Source organism: Schistocerca cancellata, chromosome 5, assembly GCF_023864275.1.
Source record: "Schistocerca cancellata isolate TAMUIC-IGC-003103 chromosome 5, iqSchCanc2.1, whole genome shotgun sequence".
Classification (NCBI taxonomy): Eukaryota; Metazoa; Arthropoda; class Insecta; order Orthoptera; family Acrididae; genus Schistocerca; species Schistocerca cancellata.
Window position 1 is genome coordinate 736,120,589 of NC_064630.1, and position 8,993 is coordinate 736,129,581.

Genomic DNA, 8,993 nt, shown 5'->3' on the forward strand with positions numbered 1-8,993 from the left:
AAACTAATCGCGAAGAATTGTGGCTTGGTGACTTGACACGTTGTCAGACATAAGAATTCCATTGTTGTTTTGGAACATAAAGTCAGTTAATGGCTGCAGACGGTCTCTAAGTAGCGGAACATAAGCATTTCCAGTTCATGATCGGTTCTGTTGTTCCAGAGGACACAGTCGATTCCACGTAAGCACAGAGCACAGCCAACACCATTATGGAGCGGCCACACGCTTGTTGACATCACACACATCCATGCCCGAGGCAGGATTCGAACCTGCGACCGCAGTGGTCGCGTGGTTCCAGACTGTAGCGCCTAGAACCGCTCGGCTACCCGCCCGGGCGGCCAGGGAATATTGTACTCCCTAACGATTTGCGAAATGGAATGTCCTTGCTTGTCGCTCCAACTACCATTCCAAGTTCAAAGTCTGATAATTCCCGTCGTTCGGCCATAATCACATCGCAAAACCTTTTCACCTGAACCACCTGAGCACCAACGACAGCTCTGCCAATGCATTGCCCTTTTATACCATGTGTGACCGATGCTGCCGCCATCTGTATCTGTTCATATCGCTATCTCATGACTTGTCACCTCAGTGTAGTTCACGGCTGAACAACTGGATGTTAGTGTCAGTGTCAAACTGGCACAATATTACCCCGCTAGCGACCTCGTTGTCATCACTGGGTGCGCTGATGACATGTAATTTCGTTCTGGTGATGGCAACATGGTCGCTAGCCGACATATTGTGCCGGTTGTGCACTGACATGCGGCTGTTCACCGTGAAGTGTTTCATGATGAACTACACAGGAGGTGGCTCATGTTTTATTATTTCTTATGACGCGTTTCAGTCTTGGCCATCACCGGATCAAGACTCCAGTGCTCTAGATTCAATTGCTTCAAATGGCTCTGAGCTCTATGGGACTTAACTTCTGTCATCAGTCCCCTAGAACTTAGAACTACTTAAACCTAACTAACCTAAGGACATCACACACATCCATGCCCGAGGCAGGATTCGAACCTGCGACCGCAGGGAGTGTTCTAGATGTGCTGCTGCCATTCACACAATAGCAAAAAAGATGGTTCAGCAGAATGGCCAATGATTTGTTATACCCTCTGTGAGATGTATAACAACGTATATTCTGTATCCAAACGGCCACCTGGTATGCCGCGCAGGGTAGCCGCGCGGTCTCACGCGCCTTGTAAGGGTCGAGTGGCTCCCCCCGTCGGAGGTTCAAGTCCTCCTTCGGGCGTGGGTGTGTATATTGTCCTTAATTTAAGTTAGTTTAAGTTAGATTAAGTAGTGTGTAAGCTTAGGGGCCGATGACCTCAGCAGTTTGGTCCCATAGAACTTACCACAAATTTCCTAATTTCCACCTGGTATACCAGATGTGCCTGAAAGTGGTGTAATGCAACACCGAAATTGACTGCAAATAAAGTAAGACCCATAAATACAGCTGATGGTGTCATTGCTACTACTTACGACGGTGTGAGTGATTATACTTTCCCACTAGATGTCCAGTTTAGGTCGGAGCCTGACAATTTGAAATGTCCATCCAGACATTCCGATTTTTATTTCCACTGTTTCCCTAAATCAATACGCGTCAAGACCGATTCCATCTACTGTTGTTGTCCAGTGCAACTATAATGACAACGGATTTATTGAGACGTTAGTTTCTAAAATTCCATCTTTTTCACTGTGCCAACGTTCCCTGAGCGACCTTTTTCTGTACTACATTCCACCAGCGGTAACATAAGAACCCGGAGACAGTAGCCAACGACAGCTATGTCCGGCAGAGAATTACCACTGTGGGGTTTCCCTTCGTGTTTTCCGGAAGGTCAGCCAAACGTTTGCATACGACCTTCATTTTTTTACAGTTAGTGAAAGTTCTATTTTTAATAAGTGTCAAACGAAACCACGGATGTAGATTTACTCGTGTAAAAACACGTATGGAATAGATACATCAGAGAAACAACGTCACACTGCAATTTGTCACGGCCTTTCTTTGCCTTACCTTTTCAGTCCTTCGTATGTTAGACTGTTGACTGTCTCAGAAATCAGCATTATAAATTCATTTCAACTGGTAACTGTGTGTCAGCAGGTGATTTTCTTGCCAAAAGAGAACACACAGATCTCTGTTAATTCACGTCCTCCCTTCTTGCTTCGAATGTACTGTGTTATGTTTCCATGTTTTGCATTAATTATTTCACTCTCTATATACTTTATGAAACAGAATTTCTGATTTGCCTTGTATACCTTCCTTAACCCTGAGGATATTATTTTCATTTTGCATGGTAATTTGGTTCCTAAATTTAACAGTTTGTTATTCTCGATTAATTTATTTCTGGAAAAAATGATAAATTGACTATTTACTTGCGGGTACAAGTGGCATCAGTACCATGTTCAGCACTGTTGATGACGAGATATCCTGTATCCATCCTTGTTTTTATAATGTTGGTGTGACTATGACCGAAACGCATCGTAAGGAATAATAAACACTTTGCGATATAGACATATTTCGTGCGTAAATATTGATGACAATGATCCTACCCTTCGCAATGATTACTGAATACATCTCGTCAGTCGCTGATCCTTACTAGTACAACTAAAAGTGGTGGTAGGGAATATCCAAAGAAGAGCGGTGCGTTTCGTCACGGGTTCGTGTGGTACGCACAAACTCGTTCCGACAATACTTATTAAATTATGGACGCAGAGGCTACCAGAGACGTGTTCTGCATCACGGAGAGGATTACTGTTAAAATTCACAGGGCCTAGGTTCCAATAAGAGTCAGGCAACATATTATTTCATCTGTTGTAGTGAGAGCTTTTATCTAAGCTAGGGATGAGCAAGTGCGCTGTTGCGGGCTTGGGCACGCGCACCCACGAGTGCCCGCATTGCTTGCTTGTCTACGGGCGCCGTCAGCCCCCTATACCTGTCTGCTGACGTCACTCGTTTGTTGGAGACGCGCGCGCTTCAACACGGGCCACATCTGTACTTCGTGTCGCGTTGTTGTCAGTGTCGAAGTCTCTTTGCATCTGTGGTGGGACGAAGTTAGTGAGAGAGAAATGGCTGAGGAGGAATTAAGATCCTCAAAACAAAAAACGGTCGAATCCCTATGCCTCAAACAGCAGTGGGAATTAGATCACTTTTTATTGAAATATTAACTGGCCCTCAGATCTGTTTCTGAATGCTATTTTATCGACATGGAAGAAGTACCGTGTGAAGTGACATTTTCAATTCCTTCATGAGAAATTCGTGACCACTTTCGAGACTGAGGAAATGGAGGCCAAATTTTTCGAGATAAAACAGGAAGTAGAAAAAGAGGAAAGTTCATATACATATATGTCATTTCTTGAAAATGTTACCATTATTTGTGAAGCTTATTTGGTTTTGCCCTCTCTGTTTCACCTCTGACTTTTGACGTATTTACAGGAAGAGGACCATATCAACAATAATAGTGGTGCACTATGAATGAGCTATCACATAACTCTTAGAATAACAAAAACAGCGCGTCTCTTCAGATAAGTAGAATTTGTTATAGAGTGTTTTATTGCTACCGCAATAATCTTGCATCCAGCGCTTCTTTCCGTTTTCGAAACAGTTCCTCTTTCAAGGAGAAGAGTTTGCACACGCACCGAAGAAATGGCGAACGAAGTGGAAACACAACTGAATGATAAGACTAAATTTTTCTCTTTTCTCTTTGGTTTTGGCTGAAAGCACTGATGTAATGGATGTTGCTCAGCTTGCGGTATTTGTGGTAGACGTTGACGCCGAGTACAACTTGATGGAGGAACTCTTTGATTTAGTCCAAAGCGGGATAAAACTGCGGGCAACGACATATTTGCTTGCTTAGGAAATATTTGTAACAAATATGGCCCTTATTGGGAAAACTTTCGTTGATTACAATGGGTGGAGCTCCCATAGTGAAAACAGGAGTTAAGCAAGGCTGCATGCTCTCACCTATACTTTTTAACATAGTACTTAATCTTGTAATGGCGCAAGCAATAGATAAAGTGAGAGGAATAAAATGGAGCAATGGGACACATCTAGAAGACCTCAATTTCGCAGACGACCTTTGCCTGCTCTCAAACAGCCTCAATGACATGAAAGAGAAGCTAGAAGATCTGAAATCTACAGTGAAGGAAGTTGGCTTGAAAATTAACGCCCAAAAAACTAAAGACATGCGAGCAAATGATAACAGCACTGCAGAGCTTAAACTTGGGAGTCATATAATTGAAAAAGTGGATAACTTTTGCTACCTTGGAAGCATGATTACACCAGATGGGGGTGCAATAGAGGATATTAACAGCCGCATCAACAAAGCAAGAGGAGCTTTTACAACTCTACGCTCTTTCTGGAGATCGAAGGAAATATCATTGAGGACGAAATTGCGGATATTTGAAAGTAATGTAAAATCTGTGCTCCTTTATGGATGCGAAACATGAAAAGTGACAAAACAGTTAATCCACAAGCTGCAGACATTCAACAACAGATGTCTGAGGAACACGCTGGGGATACGGTGACCAAACGTCATCTCTAACGAAACTCTTTGGGAAAGAACAAACCAGAGACCAATTTAGCTACATATCAGAAGCAAGAAGTGGAGATGGTTAGGACACACTCTTAGAAGACCAAATGAACATATTGCGAGAGAAGAACTTGACTGGATGCGATAAGAACGACGGAGACGAGGCAAGCCCAAAATGACATGGAGACGGTCAGTTGAAGCAGAGGATCATCAGCAAGGAATAGGATGGGAAGAAATGAAGATACTGGGACATCTCCCCATAACAAGATGGCGATCCTTTGTTGCAGACCTATGCTCCACATAAGGAGTTAAAGGAATTAATAAAATAAAAATAATAAAACTCTGTCGTTGTTGGTTTGATAAGGAGCAAGTAAAAGAAGTTGGTATCCAACAGAAAATGCCAGCAATACACTGCGTCCTACATCAGGCTAATCTGCTGGCAAAATGTGAAAAAATAAAGTAGTGTTAAGGACTTTGTGTAAAAATAGTTAACAAATTGAGACTGCCTTCCTGGCAGAGGTGGAGGGTGATTGCGGCGATGTGCCATATTTTTGTGAAGTGCACTGGTTGTGTCGAAGACCTGCTTTAGATCGTTTTTCAACATGCATGAAGAAAGCAGAATCCTTATAAGCTAACTATTATTAGTTTTTCATTCGATGGCACTTTTGTGTAACAGAAGATTGGTCTTTAAAGCAAGACTTCAGAAAATGCTACGCACATGCTATATTGTGACGTAAGTATTCGTTGCATTGTTGTATTGTACAAATTAAGACAATACAAGGAATACTGAAAATTCGTGCGTCAGCTGTCATTCGTTTATTGTTGGCAGTAGTCGGTGAAGTTCGAGAGTAAGGGAACGCGAGCTGCGCGCACATCGTGTCCTCACGGTGATGCGAGGGGCGTTTGAAAAGTCGGTGCAAAGTCCGAGAGATGGCTCCACCGGCGCGTGTCGATGTCATGTTTAGTTACTAGCATCTTTGGAAAGAACGCACACCAATTTTCAGCCATATTGGTCAATTTCTTTGATTTTGGCTTTCGTGTGAATCAAGGAAATCGAGTGATTGTCAAGAAATGGACGATTACACATTACTTTATTAAAGGCAAAACGCCTCAGGAAACTAAAGAGAAGCCTGATAAACATTATGATGACTCTGCACCTTCGATTAGAACAGTTTATAAGTGGTTTCAAAATTTTCGAGTGGCCATGTGGGCACAAGTGGTGCTGAACGTTCTGGGCGCCCTGTGGAGGTCACGACTCCAGAAATCATTGATAAAATCCATGATATGGTGATGGATGACAGAAGAGTTAAGATGCGTGAGATTACTAGTGCAGTGGGCATCTCGAATGAAAGGGTACACAATATTTCGCATACACATTTGGACATGAGAAAGCTATCTGCAAGATGAGTTCCGCAATTGCTCACGCTTGACCGGAAACACAATCGTGTGAACTGTTGCAAGAATGGTTTTCAGCTGTTCAGGAAGAATCCGGAGGACTTTAAGCATCGTTTCGTCACTGTGGATGAAACATGGATACATTAATATACTCCTGAGACCAAAGAACAATTTAAACAATCGGTTACCAAGGGAGAATCTGCACCAAGAAAAGGTGAAGACCATTCCTTCGGCCGGAATGGTTATGGCGACAGTCTTTTGAGATTCGCAGGGGATAATCCTCATCGACTATCTGGAAAAGGGTAAAACTATTACAGGTGCATGTTATTCATGCACCGTTTGAAAACCGAGTTGCAAGAAAAACGCCAGCGATTGGACCGCAAAAAGTCCTTTTCCATCACGACAATGCACCAGCACACACCTCATCAGTTGTGGCAGCAAAATTAATGGAAACAGGATTTCAACTCGTTTCACACTCCCCATATTCTCCATATTGGGCTCCCTCTGAGTCCTATTTGTTCTCCAATTTGAAGAAATGGCTAGCAGGACAAAGATTTTATTCAAACGAGGAGGTGATTGCAGCAACTAATAGCTACACTCCTGGAAATGGAAAAAAGAACACATTCACACCGGTGTGTCAGACCCACCATACTTGCTCCGGGCACTGCGAGAGGGCTGTACAAGCAATGATCACACGCACGGCACAGCGGACACACCAGGAACCGCGGTGTTGGCCGTCGAATGGCGCTAGCTGCGCAGCATTTGTGCACCGCCGCCGTCAGTGTCAGCCAGTTTGCCGTGGCATACGGAGCTCCATCGCAGTCTTTCACACTGGTAGCATGCCGCGACAGCGTGGACGTGAACCGTATGTGCAGTTGACGGACTTTGAGCGAGGGCGTATAGTGGGCATGCGGGAGGCCGGGTGGACGTACCGCCGAATTGCTCAACACGTGGGGCGTCGTCTTCAGCGATGAGAGTCGCTTCTGCCTTGGTGCCAATGATGGTCGTATGCGTGTTTGGCGCCGTGCAGGTGAGCGCCACAATCAGGACTGCATACGACCGAGGCACACAGGGCCAACACCCGGCATCATGGTGTGGGGAGCGATCTCCTACACTGGCCGTACACCACTGGTGATCGTCGAGGGGACACTGAATAGTGCACGGTACATCCAAACCGTCATCGAACCCATCGTTCTACCATTCCTAGACCGGCAAGGGAACTTGCTGTTCCAACAGGACAATGCACGTCCGCATGTATCCCGTGCCATCCAACGTGCTCTAGAAGGTGTACGTCAACTACCCTGGCCAGCAAGATCTCCGGATCTGTCCCCCATTGAGCATGTTTGGGACTGGATGAAGCGTCGTCTCACGTGGTCTGCACGTCCAGCACGAACGCTGGTCCAACTGAGGCGCCAGGTGGAAATGGCATGGCAAGCCGTTCCACAGGACTACATCCAGCATCTCTACGATCGTCTCCATGGGAGAATAGCAGCCTGCATTGCTGCGAAAGGTGGATATACACTGTACTAGTGCCGACATTGTGCATGCTCTGTTGCCTGTGTCTATGTGCCTGTGGTTCTGTCAGTGTGATCATGTGATGTATCTGACCCCAGGAATGTGTCAATAAAGTTTCCCCTTCCTGGGACAATGAATTCACGGTGTTCTTATTTCAATTTCCAGGAGTGTATTTTGCAGACTTAGACAATTCCTGTTATTCGGAAGGGATCGACAAATTAGAACAGCGTTGGACGAAGTGTATAAGTCTAAAAGGAGACTATATAAAAAATAAAAAAGGTTTACCCCAAACACGTAAGTAGTTTTTATTTTTGCACGGACTTTTCAGACGCCTCTCGTACAACATGGACGCGACGCCCGCGGACAGTTCACTCGCCCAGCCCTGATCTAGATGAACCTAGGAACGCACGATGGTTTTGACCAGCACTTCAGTCTACTGACTGATTTTAGAATCTCTTGAAGGAATGCGCACTACAGACCCTCATAAGGAGCTTCCGTCTTTACTGCAATTTTTGTTGTTGCTAGACGTGAGGTTGTGTTTTGTGCAGCATTTGTGAAGATCTCGAGTTTTACATAATTGAGTGTTTTGTAATATGTTAAACGTATCGGGAATACACAGGGTGAATCACCTAAAACTTGCATCTCAAATATTGCGGACATAGAAAGTGTTGTTGATTTGCAGTTTTCACAAAATGGATTGGTAGTTAAGGGCTAGTATTGTTAGCCAATAAAGAGATTGTAATAATACTTAGAAAGTGTATTTTTTGTGATAACACACACATTTTACAAAGAACAATGCCTGTTGACATTAGCAAACTAAAAATAGTGTAAATTAGGATGTCAGAGGTGTTTCTTGCAGGATGTGCAAGTCGTTTACGAGACATCGTATTTTTAAAAGTTTCCACAACGACAATTGTTTGTGCTATTCAACCTGTGTGGTTGTTAAGTAGTTGTTATATTTGCTTACAGTGTGTTCAAATGGCTCTGAGCACTATGCGACTTAACTTCTGAGGTCATCAGTCACCTAGAACTTAGAACTAATTAAACCTAATTAACCGAAGGACATCACACATATCCATGCCCGAGGCAGGATTCGAACCTGCGATCGTGGCGGTCGCTCGGCTCCAGACTGTAGTGCCTAGAACCGCACGGCCACTCCGGCCGGCTTACAGTGTGTTCCTTGAGTGCATTGCGAGTGAACGATGGGATTTACCACTGCAGAAAAAGCCAACTAACCTATGGCGTATGGAGAGTGTAGGAAGAATTCGGATCGTCCTTTTACGGTGTATGGGACAAGATATTCCAATAGACGTGAAGCGCGTTAGCTGCCGCGCAGTCGCACGAGGAAGTTACGTGAAGACAGGCAAGCGATCTACGCATTCTCTATAGACATAGGTTCCATCCCTATCGCATCTCTCTCCATCAAGAGTTGCATAGAAACGATTGTGAGAATCGTGTTAGCTTCTGAACATGGGTATTAAGACGGGATACTTCAAGTGTGTCGTGTATCGTGTTTAGCGATGGAGTCACATTTACCAATCATGCCTTGGTAAACCGCCGAAATAT